This window comes from Ascaphus truei, chromosome 1, assembly GCF_040206685.1.
Source record: "Ascaphus truei isolate aAscTru1 chromosome 1, aAscTru1.hap1, whole genome shotgun sequence".
NCBI lineage: Eukaryota > Metazoa > Chordata > Amphibia > Anura > Ascaphidae > Ascaphus > Ascaphus truei.
Genome location: NC_134483.1, coordinates 233,267,091 through 233,281,880, shown reverse-complemented (window position 1 = coordinate 233,281,880; position 14,790 = coordinate 233,267,091). Strand labels below are relative to the sequence as shown.

The window sequence follows — 14,790 nt, the reverse complement described above, 5'->3', positions numbered from 1 at the left end:
TTGAATAAGCTTTACCACATAATTCCCTTTATATTTTAGCCAACCCTTATTTTAAACCTATCCTCTGGTTGTAAATAGGGAAGCAGAAAGCATCCAACCCAATTAGCGATTTGACTGCCTCAACTCCTTTTGGCTGTCCCTTGGTACCAGTGATGCTTATGTATTGGTCGTGTGACGATGTAAGAGTCACATATCACCACAAAGCAAAGCTGCTGGACTGAACCAGTTGCTGCAATGCAGCAAAGAAGAACAAAAAAAAAAAAACTCAGACAAAGGTTTAAAGTAAAATAAAAAAAAACACTTTATAAACCAGTCATGTTTCTTGTGAACATGTTTCTTCTTCGGAATCCTACCGGTCATTCATCGTACATAACTAACGCTGTCTGCCTACCTTTTACTTCCTCATAAACTAATAAAGACCTTACAATATCTCTCTCTCTCTCTTAATCACTCGCTCTCCTGGGTAAAACGTTCACAAAAAAAACAGCATTATTTTATTTCAATGGTTTCTGTATTCTATTGCGCAGCTCCCACCCAGACTGTTAATTACTGAAAGGTCATGATCCTGCGGTTTAAAAACCTCATGTAGCTCTTCAGCTACACACGTTATACAATCCATCTTCTGGCATCAAACCAGAGATGGTTCTAAGGCACAAGCAAACTATGCAATCGCTCATGGCACCAGATAGTCCAGGTGGGGACCAACTCACAGTAATTATTTCTTCTAGTTATGTTCTATTTTTTATTTTATCTGTGTAGCATTGTTATTTTAAAAATAAATGAAATTGAGGATTACAATTGGTATTTTCACAATGACAGTGCTAGGAGGACCTGAAACTCCCTCACACCCTTCTTATCTTGTATATATTTCAGAATGTTTGTCTGTGTGTCTCATTATGCACAACCAAACTAGAAGACCTAGGACAACCAAACTTGGAAGGATAACTTTATGTATCAAAATAAGACGAACCGTCATGGTTTGGATCCTCTTTAACACTCCAAACAGGGGGGTTCTAGTAACTTTAGGTTCCATGTGTTGTACCTGATAGGCTACATATCGGTCACGTAACATCATACTGGTGACATCATAATGCACAGTCTGATGGCAGATAAGGCGAGTCAGATCATTATAAAGTATACACAGAAAGCAGCAGACAAACAAAGAGAGGACACGTGAGGAGAAAGTAAGAATGCTGGAGAAGGGGAGAGAGGTTGACACGTGAGGAGAAAGTAAGAATGCTGGAGAAGGGGAGAGAGGTTGACACGTGAGGAGAAAGTAAGAATGCTGGAGAAGGGGAGAGAGGTTGACACGTGAGGAGAAAGTAAGAATGCTGGAGAAGGGGAGAGAGGTTGACACGTGAGGAGAAAGTAAGAATGCTGGAGAAGCGGAGAGAGGCAGAAAGAATTGAGGACATCATAAGTTATTAAAGGAAAGTGATGGGAGGGAGAGAGATGGGGTGGTAGAGAGAAGGGGGGTAGGGGAGGTGTGAAGTTGGTTTCTTACAATTTCCAAGCACAGCCGGGTACTTTCAGCTAGTTTTGTATATAACTTTACTGCAATGCCAGTAGAGGGGTAACTAGGTTGTTTTTGCACTTGGTGCAAGTTCCTCCAACTGTGCACCCTGACACACACAGCACACCGACAGACAGCATACTTGCACACACAGCACACTGACACACAGCACAAAACAGCACAGACACTCCTCCCCACTCTACCGGACACCAGGACAAAGCCCTCGTACTCTCTTCTTCACTACCGTCCCCAGTCTCTGCCGTTCAATCCCTACTCCACCACCTTCATGCTCACTTACCGACGCTGCACTTGCACACTTGTAAGTCAGAACTGCAGCAGGTCCACGCACCAGATTCTGCTTTGATGTTGCGGTAGTGAAGCCGGACCGTGCGCCGTGACCGGCTGCAGCTCTGGCTGACAGGTTAAGTCACAGGTACCAAGGGAGATTTCTACGCAGCCCGAAGCAGCTGCCCCGCTCTCGCCCCCCTACTTCTGCCTCTGCATGCCAGCATAATATGTGGTCTTCTCTCTGTTCTGGAGCTGTGGTCTTAATTTTTCTGCTCTACTACAGTATATAAAAAAGCTGAACTTTCAACCTTTTTAGTATATTAGTTTATAGCAATGTAGAGGGGCTTTGCATCAAGCAGAGATGTAGGTTTTAAACGGATGATGAGAGATATTTGTAATACGCATCTTGATTTCAGTGCATTAATATACAATACTTTCTCATTTTCACAAGTCAGTGCTGTTGGAAATGGTTTTACGGAGCAACAGGAGGACTGAGGCAGGTCGTACTTGATGCTTAAATTATAATCAGGTGCATAAGTGTTCGGATAAGTCATTTCCATCTCTGTGAATTGAAAAGGGCTAAGCTTCCATCCAACAAGAAAGAAAAAAATGTTAAACGTTAAGATTTCTTCAAATGAACTAAAGGATTTCACAGTGAAATATAGTATAACCATCCTCGCACTGATGAGACACAAAAGGTCGAAATAGCTCGAATAGGTCTGCGAGTAGGTTTACTGGCCATGCACTTCTTAAACCCAGGCTGTGTTGAAAAGCTGTGTACTACGGCAGGCATGAGCTTATAGGGCTCCATGTTAAAATGAATTTGAAGCAAAAGGTTACACGGTGTGGTCATGTAATTTCCCAGAATCCCTTGCTGCAGTGGATGCATTTTATTGTAGGAGATGATGGTTAAAAAGCAGGTTTGCAGACCTGTCTAAGGGCTGTTCTATAGTGTGTGCGCTTGCTGCGCCGTGCGGGCGCATGGCATTTATAGTTGGCTGAGGTTAGTCAGCCATTCTATAATAGGATCGCGCGCGCACGGCAGTGTGCGTGGAACCGGCCGACAGGGGGGAAGATGAGGAAAATAATGAATTTGTGCCACTACCGCCGCTGAAATGTATGTATATGTGTGTGTGTGCGTGTGTATGTGTGTGTATGTATCAATAAGTGCACAAATAAAATAAAAATATTTATCAAACATGTTTTTTTTCTTTTAAAAATCTTATTTAAGTAATTATTCACTCACACAATCTATACACACACACACACATATACACACACATTACCTTCCCAGCATGTCGCTCCCGGCAGCACGGACTCTATACACACAAAAAGTGTGCGATACGTGCACGCGCCTTCGCACAGGCGCGCGCGCACGCACGGCCGCACACAGTATATTACGAGTCTGAGACATGTGAATGTGCTCACAAGTGCTATTTTTATTTGCTATATGCTATAAGGTGGAGTTTTTGTCCCTTTTTTACCCACTATAACTTATTTAATGTGACATTAATTCAAAGTACTCTTAACCCTTTTAGTGCTGTAGTGTGCTTCATTTCCTATCCCTCCAACACTGACAGGGTTACAATAAGTCAGGGGTCTGTCTCTTTGTACCTGTACGGTATCTCAAACCATATGACAGTTAAGCTATTATATCATATTGAGGAAATGGTAGCCATTTTCTATTCCCAAAAATTACAAGCAGATAAGACTAAAAACCTACATCATACAGTAAGTCATTATTGTACAGTAAGAAATATTAGCACAAATGTTTAAAACGTTAGTGATTGTACCTTTAAAATGATGATTTCTTTTTAATTGTTGATCAATTAATTTGTCTTATGTAAATCTACTCAGGAGCTGACAAATGATGAATTTCATTGCTGGATCCTTCAACAGAAAACTGCATGCTGATAAACAGCAGAGGCAGAGAAAATATGTGTACCTTTCATAAGTAAGACAAATGACTCATTTTCACAAAATGATTTAGTGTTTTAGAAACACTAATTTCATCTGCAGTGCACACATACTCTGGCCAACACAGTAACAATGTGAAATATTCACTGCAATTGTTTCACACAGAGCTCCTGAGTTTAAAATAAGCGGTACTGTACATCCCTGATCTATTTAGGCACAGGAATCAGTTACAAAAACAAAACATTCATGTTTGTTTGGGTTGTTTAATGTACTGGATAAAATGTATTCAGATTCATTGATGAAAACATTGTCCTTCTATGCACTGGACTTTTACAGTTTTCAAGTCAAAAGCTATGTTGACTAATTCTTCTGTTCAGGCCCAATCATATGGCTTCACGTGACATCAGGGAACTTTGGGAAACTTGTAATGGCATGCCACAGAATGGTCTATTAAAAAATCAAGGGTGGTGACAAATTTCTATTTGCTGAGACCTAAGCAAGCACAGAGCACTATGCACAATATGTATATATATATATATATATATATATATATATATATATATATATATATATATATATATATATATATATAAAAGTGACACTGTGTGCTCATTTGCATGTCATTTCCCAGAATCCCTTGCTGCAGTGGAAGTGCTGTATGCTGGGTGATAATGGGGAAAGGCGGGGTTGCAGACCTGCCTAAGACATGCAGATGAGCATACAGCTATATTTGCATATATATATATATATATATATATATATATATATATATATATATATATATATATATATATATATATATATATTTATTTTTTTTCCTTCTCTGTGTCATAAGACGGATGGGACTGCAAGGCAAAAAGAATACAGACTGAGCAGCTGAATGGTTAGCTTTGTAAGACTCTTGGGTCCAATTTTTAATTATGCTTTTGAGAATATACATGTTTCATGAACATACCAGATTGCAAGTGTTAAATAACACATATCTAAATTTAGTACTGTAGTTGGATAAGGATGGTCGAATAATGTATGAGTACCCACTTTAAACTCTGCCACAAATAACGTGCTATAACTCTAGAGGAGGGAATGAAAAAGTAATTGTGATTAATTATGTAATGATAAAAAAAAAAAAAGTGGTTACAAAAGAATATTTTTTATTGCTCAGTCATGCCACTTGTATTAAACTTGCATTTTTTATTTTCTTAGAAGACATATTATAAATTCAACCTTAAACCGATAAATGCTGGAGGGGAGTTATGCTAGTCCAACTGTGAGTCAATGAAGGATGACTGGTCAATTCCTGAGTTTCTTCCCTATTACTATACTTGTTTATATAAATATGCGGTATATAGTAGAAAATTGCATTCTAGTCAGAACGCGACTTGTCTATCACACTTTCAACACAGACAGGTATTGTTATAAAAATGTGAGCCATGACCTGACCCGAGATCTACTCTGTAGAGATGAGCAGAGCAAAGCAATTTACATATTTATAGCATAACAAGTGAGAAATCTGCTTAGCTTTATTGGGCACACATGGAATTTACACTGTGTTGATGAAGTATTTGCATTTCAAGCACGCAGGACTTCTGAAGTGGAAATTGATCAAAACTGCAGTAATGGTGTAGGATAAAAAATTATTATTTACAAAAAAAATAAAATATATGCATGCCTTCTCGTCTTATTTTCTGTGACTTAGAAATATGTTAAGGTAAAGCCTCTTCCAGCTGTACCTATATTACAGTTCATAATCGAGGTCGAGGGCCAGGATCTGCAAAGTGACAGAAGTAATGTTAATACAATATAATTCACACAGGGATAAATGTCAGCTTAGAATCAAGTGGCATATAGAAAAACTTATAAACCATCTCATACTGGCCAATATCCTGAAAGTCTCCAGGGCATCCACATTTAGACAAGGTTAAGTAGGTAAAGAAGAGCTTAGACTCACATTCCTGACTGCTTTCCAGGCAACATAAAATCACATTTTTTGGTACGGTAATAGCCTTCAAAGAACAAAGAAGCAAACTAGTTTGGAAAGGCTTACTTGAAAGAAATAACAATGTCAGAATCTATAAAGTGTCAGTCCTGCTATTCCTCAGGAAAGAGAGGAAATAATAAAAACCTCAACACAATGTTAATTCATTTTCCTTAGGATGTAACTCATGGTTACACCGCAATAATGAAAACATTAAAAATGCTGAAACACAGGCTTGTTGTATTCAAAAATGAAGTGCAATACTAGGAGTTTGTCAAATATGTAGCCATCCTGCTACTGACCGCATTTCGAATGCTTCTAGATATCTAAATGTAGGGGATGTTATTGCATTGATAATCTTTTCACTGCCACAGAGACTGATCATGGAAGCTGCATAATGCTAGAAGACATTTGTAACTACAGTACTACTTCATGTTTGCAAAAAAATAGTATGCGCTATTGACCGCGGCGAATTTCCCATTAGGCCCGAGCCTAGGGCGTCAAAATTTTGGGGCGGTAAATTTCCCTTTTTTTCCCCCATATACAGAAGCCCCACTGTCTTCCCGACTGATTGCCGGGGTAGAGCGTGGGGGCCTCTGTACAGTTCTTACCTGCTTCGTGCCATGCTCCTCCTTCTTCAGCATCAAATGACGGTGCAACATCAAAGCGTTGCATTGCCACGGCAACGTGCCGTCAAATGACGAGATGCCGTGTGATGTTGCAGTGTCATTTGACACTGAAGGAAGAGGGCGGCACAGGTAAGTGCCTAAGGGCGGCAGTTTTCTAAATATGCCACTGGCTATTGATCTTCAATAAATAAAAGTAATAATTTTCTAGTATAGGATGATACTGTGTGGGCCCAAAGAGTAGACAAAATCAAAGGCTTTGTAATAAAATTAAAAAAAATTACAAAACTAAAGAAGAAGTGATACCTTTAATGGCAAACTGATGTTTAAAATGAGTGCAAGCTCTCAGGAGCACTCGGTCCCTTCTTGAGGCATGTTACAATAGAAGCTGATACACCAAGATACATGTACAGTGCACAATACATCAATAAACTGAAAATGCATATCACAAGCAGTGTCATGCAACTGATTAGTCCCACGGTTATTAAAGAGGGAAAGGCAGTGAAGTTACAATATATAGTGGGTGGGTGAAGTGTCTGCATTTGGTGGCAGGAGTCTCAGAAGCGCTGTGTCTGTGCATTTGGTGCTGAAAAAGTCTCCTGGAATATAGAAAACTTTAGTAAAATCTAAAAACAAATTGTTGGAGAATACTTTCATAGAAGGTAATGTGAAATGAATCCCTTATAACCCCACTTTATTTCCTTAGATAAATTAAGACATATAGTAAGGCGGGGACCCGAGTCCAACTGCCCCGTTGGCATGTTATATTAATCAACCAGCGAGGAGCCTTGCTGGGGTCAGACAATATGACAGACATATATCTTTAAACAGCAAGATTTTGTACTTACGTAACACAATGATCATGTTATAGATCCTCAGTCGTCAGGTCTCTACATATCACTTATAACATTTATCACAGTAGTGCTAGAGTTTGAAAGGGAGTTCAAAAGGAGTGGACAACACCTACTGGCCCTAATTCCTGCATTTGATCTACACTGGAAAGGAGGATGTTATCTATCAGAGACTGCACATCTCAGCACTTTACTATTGCTGTGATGCCGCCTTTACTATTTATATTTGCTATGGCCTCACTTCTTTTCAAATTATGCACTTCTTTCTACCAGCCTCATTATGTCTCCAACTCTATTCATATAGCTCCATCTCTCTTCTCTTCGCCACTTCTCAGTTCACATGAACTCCTTTCTTACCTGCGCCCTCTGTCACTACACAGCTATACCCACTGCACTAAAACACATCAGTACAAATCCTCCTCACACATTTTCTTTCTTTCCATGTTTCTCCTCCTTGCTTCTGGGGATATCTCGTCCAATCATGGTCCCTGCCTTATTTCTACATGCGCTCGCCCTGGCCTGCCAAATGCAACGTCTACTCCTTCTGGTGTCAACACCTCCAACATAATACCCAACCCCTGCTACCCTCCCTCCTCTCTCCCTTTCTCCTGTGCCCTTTGGAATGCTCGCTCCCTTTCTAACAAGTTCCTCTCTGTGCATGACTTATTTCTCTCTCACTCTCTGCTCCTATTTGCTATAACTGAGACCTGGCTCACTCAGTCTGACTCTGCACTGGAAGCTGCCCTCTCTTATGGTGGCCTCTCTCCCACAATCCGCACCCTGGTGGCAGGGGTGGAGGTGTGGGGCTCCTCCTCTCCTCTCTCTGCCGTTACCGAACCCTTCCTACTCCTCCCTCTCTTGCTTTTCCCTCCTTTGAGGCGCACACTGTGCAGATTTCTCTCCCTGTCCATGTGGCGGTCATCTATCGCCTACCTCTACTCATCCCCCTTCTGCCTTTCTCTCTCACTTTGAATCCTGGCTCTCTTTCTTTCTCTCCTCAGACTCCCCTGTTCTTTGCCTTGGGGACTTCAACTGCCACATTGATGACCCCTCTCTCCCTTGGGCTTCCCACTTTCTCTCTCTAACCTCTTCTTTTGGCCTCCAACAGTGGATGGCCACTACCTAGACCTAGTTTTCACTAAAAACTTCTCTCTCCGATTTCTCCATTTCCCCCTCTCCGACCATCATCTCATCTCATTCTCTCTCACTTCTCCCCTTCTCTATCTCCATCTCCCCCTCGTTTCTGCAGAAACCTGCGCTCTTAACCTACCAGCATCTGATTCCACTTTGCACTCTTCCTTTTCCTCTCTTAATTCTGCTCCAGACCCTGACAACCTGGTCAGGAGCTACAACTCTGCCTTATCCTCCTCTCTTGATCTACATGCCCCGCTTCCTTGCCATCCTAACCTCAGACCCTGGCTAAATTCCCCACACACGCAGACTTCCTTCACTACAAATGTATGCTATCCTGTTTCAACTCTGCCCTCTTTCTAGCTAAATAAACCTACTTTTCTTCACTAATCAAAACACATAAATCTAATCCATGCCAACTCTTCTCTGTTTTTGACTCTCTATTCAAACCACCCTCAGCTGCCTCTTTTTCTTCCTCCATCACACCTACGGACTTTGCTGACTATTTTAAGGAAATGTGGAATCCATACATCAGAACATCCCGTCTGTTTCTTCCTCCCATCCTACGCCGCTTCCTAAATCGCCTCCTGCCTTCCTTGACTCTTTTTCCGCTGTCTCAGAGGAGGATATGTCACTGCTGATCTCCTCTTCTCCCTCTACCACTTGCCCTCTTGACCCCATTCCCTCCCATCTCCTAAAACCTCTTGCTCCTACTATAATCCCCACGCTCACTCACATTTTTAACTCTTCCCTCTACTCTGGTATCTTTCCCTCCTCCTTCTAACATGCAACAGTTATACCATTACTCAAAAACAGCAAGCTTGACACTACCTGTCTTTCTAACAATCAATCTGTCTCCCTCCTGCCTCTAAACGACTTGTAATCTCTCGCTTGTTCCACTTTCTCAACACCTATTCTCTCCTAGAACTCTACAATCTGGCTTCCGCACTGCTCACTCCACTGAAACAGCCCTCACTAAAATAACTAATGACCTCCATGCTGCCAAAGAACTAGCTTATTACACTCTGCTCATATTACTCGACCTCTCTGCAGCATTTGACACCATGGACCACCCTCTTCTCCTTCACATTCTTCATACTCTAGGTATTCTTAACAAAGCTCTATCCTGGATCTCCTCTTACCTCTCCCATCGTACTTTCAGTGTCTATCACGTCCTCCTCCTCTATCGATCTCTCTGTGGGGGTACCCCAGGGCTCTGTCCTGGGACCTCTCCTCTTTTCTCTGTACACACTTCATCTAAGGGACCTAATCACATCCCTTGGGTTTAAATATCACCTCTATGCTGATGACACACAAATTTACTTTTCAACCCGACCTTACAACTGCTGTACAGACCAAAGTTTCTGAATGTCTTGCTGCGATATCATCCTGGATGGCCCTACGCCAACTTAAACTTAACATGGCAAAAACAGAGCTCCTCATACTTCCTCCCAAACCTGGCCCTACTACCTCCTTCCACATTACTGTTGGAAGTACCATCATTTACCCAGTAGCCCAAGCTGTACAAAGAGGTGTCACATAACATTGCCATTGTTCACTGGCACACCAGCAGTCACATTTCTAGCAGCCATTGCAACCTCCCAGATGCGACAGTAAGTATCCGCTGGAACTGGGGGTTTACAGAAGAAACACTTGGGTTCTCATGCCCAAAGGGATTCTAAAGTAAGGTTACACATATATATTTAAGAGGAATTGTACCTTTAAATATGAGCAACAACCCATTCATGGTAATCACAGATTTGATCACATGCAACATTAGTACTATCCTGATTATTACAATAATCCATTGTTCTGTTGGTTTAAAAAATGTTAGTTTTAGCATAACAGTGATATGCACAGAGAAAGCACCTACATTGCAGATAGAGTCATTTAGAATATCATAGACACGGTCTCTTTGATGTTTCCTTCAATGCAAGAATAACCTGCAGATGTTGCATGCCCTGGGGCAGCTAAGGGGTTAAGTAGTAAGGTTTTACTTTCAGCTGCAAAACTCACTGAACTGGAGATAATTATTCTGCAACTGTGAAAATCCCCCGTCTTCTGGATTGCTCTGCTGCAATGGAATTCAATGCTTGGTGTCCATTTCACCAGCAGAAGCAAGCAGCCAGCGTTGGTATAAAAAAAACCCAAAAAAAACATTGTAAACAAGTACATTTGCATGCGCTCATAAATACTGCCTAAGACTGAAGCATTACTAAATACTTAACTTAAATACCTAACCTGCAGTGCAAATGCATATGACATTAGCATGAAACTTCTCTTGAAATATTCCCACTGGGAAGGGAAAAAAATATGAAAATCAATATATTTCTAAACATTACACAGCCCATTTGCTGTTCTTGGGATATACTTTGCATGTTTTCCTGGCGTTGCATTTAGAAAAACCACCTCGTCTGAATTTTTCAGTTATATTAACAATAGAACAAGACTCCGGGGATTTAGAAATCCACATTTAGCTCCCATAAACTTTCGTTTTTTTTTTTTTTTTTAATCAATTCTATTTTATTACAACGTCCACAGCCCATGCATTTCCTAATCATCTATTTATGAGAGGTCGATATTTCTGTGAACTGCTTTATATCAAGTATAAAGCATCTTTTTTTTCCTCCAAAACAGATGAACAACCTTTACCAAAGCTTTATGTTATGATGGTCAAGCCATACATAACCCATTAACTGCCACAGGGGCCCGTCACACATGGAGCCCAATATGTTCTACATACTGTAGTGCCCTCTGGCAGTGGTACGAGTTAAAAATGTCCCCTTTTCCCCATTCAATTACATATGTGTATACTCCTAATTTGTAGAACTTGCCGGAATCATTTGTTCTGTTAAGAACCATTTTTAAAGCATGTTTAACCTTTTCATTGCCAATTGTGTGTAACTTTGTAGACTACAGGCAATACTGCAGCCTACATGGTTTACACATATGGGATACACACTAATGGGAACACAATGGTAGTTTGGCAGTGGGCACTCATGAAGTTGAAGAAAAGGTTTTTTTTAATGGAATATACATATTCCTCCTACGCGTTTCTGTCCCGACTGAGGAGGAATGGATGGAATATGTATAGTCAATAAAGAAACCTTTTCTTCAACTTCATGAGTGCCCACTGCCTTTCACCCACTGAATTAATTCACACAACGGAATCTACCACGGCATCAGACCCCTGACAGCACATGGTGCAGCACAATTCTTTTGTTCCAGTACAGTGAGTACTAAAAGGAGTGTGAGCTGTAAAAAAAACAAAACACTAATGGTATTCTTCACTGGTTTTCTTATTTTTTTTGAGCTGTAACAGGTTGGGAGTCACCTAACTCAGAACAAACACTAAAGACCCCACATAATACTAGTTACTCGTGCCACCCAGCTGCTGAGGGCCACTATTTCAGCTATCTCAATGACAAGCTATTAAGCGTGGTTTCTCTGGGTTGCTATTTAGCATGCATATATAACATTTGTTATCTGGATACATTGTTTAAACATAACTGCAACACAAAAATAAAGAATGTACAGGCAGTCCTCGGTTACCCGACGCAATGCGTTACTCAAATTGGCGTCGGATAGCGAAACGTTGTAAAGCGAAACCCGTTTTCCCATAGGAACACTGTTTAAATGAAACGTTCCTTTCCTGAAGGCATTTTTAATGCTAAAATACACAAAATATTTTACTCAAACAATAAGATTATGCTGCACACACATACATTATGATGTAAAGATTCTATTTATTGAATCCAGAACTGTATAATAAAACTGTTAGACATGTTTAAAGGCATAAATATACTGTACCACAAAACCTTCACACAGACTGATCTGGATGATTTCCCTGACTGCAGCTTTCTGATTGACATAATGTTGCAACTTTGCAAAGCGTCGTAAGAGCGTTGGGTAAGCCATTTTGGCGTCGTAAAACCGGCCATAGGGATGCATTGGACAGCGTCGGATAAGCCATTCGTCGTAAAGCGAAGCGTCGTAAAACAAGGACTTACTGTACTTCTACATCTATACAGCTACACTATTTTGAACAAAATGAAATAAAAATTAAAATGTATTTTCTTCTCAGAAACCTTTGATTAGTAATTGCGATTGTAACACTGAAAAGTTCAAATGAGCTAATATACTTGAAAAATCCTTTTTGCATACTCTAAAACAGAGGGGGCGCAAACGGGGGGGCGCGTCCCCTGAGATTTTTCTAGGGGGACGTGGCGGTGGCAGGGCCCCTGGCTCCTCCCCCGGCATTTAATTTAAATGCCTTGGGGATCGTGTGACGCCTCTGCAATTTAACTTGATTCTGCTGGCTTCATGACTCGTCACATGACTCTGTACCAAGGTAGGGGGGGCGCGAGCACTGGGGGAGGAAAGGCAGGGGGGTGCAACTCCAAAAGTTTGCGCTCCCCAGCTCTAAATGACACATTTAATCTCTTGCAACTTGACATAGAATTGAGGAGGCACAATGGTTCCCTACCAAAAAATACTTTACACTCATTAGTGCCTAAGGCACAAAGAGGTCAAATGACTCTCCAATAGTCACAGGGAGAGCTCACACTGGGTTTCAAACCAGGTTTACCTGTTATAAATAGCAGTTTATTTTAATCACTAAACTACTCCCTCGGCCATGCTGTCTGTCTTCATCCAGTGAACTACACAATAGAAGTGAAGAGAACAGATTTCTGCTGTACAAAAAGTAACAAAGGCATGATCAATTAGTTATCAATACCACAGAACTTCAACCTCCATGTGTTCGAAATTGCATCACAAATTAAAGGTGGTTACCTCCTATATCTGTTTAGCCCCTCTAGGGTGTGTAAACATTCAGAAACATTCTACAAACGGTGAATTGGAAGAGAGAGACTACTTTCATATTATTAACTATACATGAAAATGAGAGGTAACGATCAATGTATTACTTCCTGGTACAACATTGCATAAAATACCAGCTTGATTTTTATTCTGATTTAAATGAAACATGTAATACAATTATTATTCTCTCTGCTATGCCAAATATATTTAAAGCATCATTCCCCAAAAAACATATTTTTTTAGCTTAACCAAACCAGAGGGTCCCTTTTAGTTGATCTGTGCTGCCCCTTACCTACAGGTAACCTACCTACCCCCCACGGTATGTAAAATATAGCCATGGAGTCACAAATAGAATGTTGCAACAACTCCTGATGATGCTGCAACTGTCTATTGACATAAGCAGTGAGACTTATCCCCCTCCCAAAACACTGCTCTATACAACATGTGGAGAGATACCAGGGAAATATGCAAATTGACATGATTTAGTAAAATCATCTCTCTCCTTCTGGCTCTCAACCCCACGTTTCAGGATCTGGAGATTTCTAATTGGCAAAACTTTTTAAAATGTTGGAAAAAACAGCACATTTCACAAGGTTTGCCAACATAGACTAAAAGTTTGTACATCTCTACCAATCACCATTTGCTTTCATTCCAGGAGGAATTAAATAGTTTAATCGTTTGCCCTTATTTAAAATACAGTCCAGAAGTAAAAAGTCAATAACATATTTTGTTTCTTGAGAAATGTGAAGGCACGTTTTAAATTTGCTACTAGAGAAAGGTGTGCCTCGTCCTGCAAGGTGTTGTGTGTCATCTGTCAGAAAAGCTCTCTTTTTAAAGTAATCTTTTTAATAAGAAAATGACATTGAACATATTAACTAGTAAAAATAATTTTCCGAGCTAGTATTCTACTTGGAATTCATCTTGAGAGAATGATATTTAATGCAAATTGGGCATGGTTTATTGCTCAGCTCCAGAGAGGACAGTCAGTCCATTATATAAACAGAAAAGAATATGGAGAAGGCAATAAATCTGAAGATTTGGTTTTAGTATAGAATATCAGCTATTAAAGATGTCCCAAACACAGCATGAACTCAAGGCTGAGGTCATTAGACCTCCTATAGAGAATCAGGACTGCTGGAAATAGAGAAATACATTTGGGCAACTTTAAATACAAGTAAATGTAATTATGTTACATTTTAGTCATACTGTATGTTACACCATTTAGCACTAATCTATTTGGACATGTAATGAAGCTAATAATAAAAAAATTAAAAAACAAGCATGTTCCAATGGGAATCTTTCTATCAAATTCCTAATGTATCTTCTCAGCTATCAAGTTTCAGAGCTGATTTGTGCAACATAGCTTAACGTAGGCACCTACACATAGGATTATTTAAAACTGTTGTCTCTACCATGACAACTCAGCCAGATTTAAGACCTTGGACCTGGAGTTCAGAGAAAGAACACATCCGTCCTTCCCTTGTTTTTCTTCCTCCTTCCATTTGCTGTGTGTGACCTATAGCATAAAACTAGCCTTGAGGTTAGAAAAGTGGAACTGTTCCGGTAGATTGTAAGGCCCATGGCATCTAGCAGTGATTACAACACAAAGCCACAAAAAGTCCACACTAGAACTAATTGGTGCTGTAAAGGAAACTTTATATCATGCCA

At 40.3% G+C, this 14,790-nt stretch overlaps 1 protein-coding gene across 2 annotated transcripts in view; it reads right to left on the bottom strand.

Annotated features, from left to right (window-relative positions):
- The window catches only part of EFNA5 (ephrin A5), a 331,738-nt gene that overhangs the window by 204,736 nt on the left and 112,212 nt on the right, over nt 1-14,790 (bottom strand). The gene's annotated exons all lie outside the window — the stretch shown is intronic.